Genomic DNA, 1541 nt, shown 5'->3' with positions numbered 1-1541 from the left:
TTATATAATAAGCTTATAATAGTATTAGGGAAAAAGGGATAAGCTAGGATATAAAGGGGTTATATATTAAAGAGTAGATATATAAAGGCAAACTACTAATAAACTAGTAAGGAGGAGGTAGCAATAATTCTATTACTATTAGTAACCCTAAAGATTATTTTATAACTAAAGTCCCTTAAGTATAATAACCTTATAAGATTATTATTACTACCTAGTATTTAAAATACTAAGCTACTTATAGTATAATAACTAACTAGAATATTTCTTCTTTATAACCTCTTAGTAAAACTATTATAAGTAGCTAGTAAGTAATATTATTTTTTTAATTTAACTTTTTTATAAGTATTAGAAGTATAATAGTTCTTAGAATATTTATAGAAGAGATATAAGTTAGTATTTAATATATAATAGAAGAATAGAAAAAAGCTACTTTAGCTATTTATTATAAATAAGTAATAAAAAGTTAATTAATTAAAGTTATTACTAAACTAAGTAAACTATTAAAAAAGATATTTTATAAAAAGTATATTATAATAATAAAACTACTTAGTATAATATTTATTATTAAGTTATTCTAAGAATATATTAGCTTTATAGTTACCTTATAAATATATTTTTAGGTATATTTAGAGGATTATATAAATAACTTTAAAAAGGTTATATATATTATTTAATACTTATAAAAAGATATATAAATATAATAGGCTTATTACTTTATTATAAATTTATAAAAAATATATAAAGGCTTTATATAGGAAGATTTTAATAAATAGTATAAAGAAGAGTTAAAGGATATAAATATTAGAATAAAAAGGGTAATATATAACTTAATATATTATAAATATAAGGTTAATAAACTAATAAAGAAGTACCTCTATTATATAGAAAATATAGTAATAAAACTATTAGATTCTTTACCTTTTATATTTTAGATTATATTAGTAATAAAAGGGCTAAATAACTAGATTTAAATAGTAATAAGTAATAATAATATATTTATTATATAAAAAAAGCTAGAATTATATACTAAAAATATAAAGTAAGTAATAGGTATATTAATAAAAATAGAGAATAGCCTTAAGCTATATTTTAGCTAACCTACTAAAGAAGGAAAATAGATAAATAATTAAAATATATTAAGATTATTATAACTAAGTAATAAATTTACTAGGTATTTTAAGTATAAAATAAGCTATTTCTACTAAGAATATATAATACTAAATTATATAATATATAAAGGACCTAGGTATATTATAGAAAAGTATTATAGGCAACCTTTACCTTATATAATAGGTATTAAGTAAATAGCTATTAGTAAAAATACTATAATATTCTTAAATAATTAACTACTAAAGAATATAAAGTTAGAAAAGAATACTTAAAAAGAACTTTATTATATTATTTATCTTAAATATAAATAACTAATAAAGTTATAAATAAAATATAGCTAAGAAGTTAAAATAGTAATAATAAATAATAAAAGTAACTTAAATCTACTAAATAAAAGGAAAGTAAAAAGGTTATAGATTTATTATAATTAT

Source organism: Beauveria bassiana (assembly GCF_000280675.1).
Source record: "Beauveria bassiana ARSEF 2860 unplaced genomic scaffold BBA_S00100, whole genome shotgun sequence".
Lineage (NCBI taxonomy): Eukaryota > Fungi > Ascomycota > Sordariomycetes > Hypocreales > Cordycipitaceae > Beauveria > Beauveria bassiana.
This window is presented reverse-complemented; position numbering follows the sequence as displayed.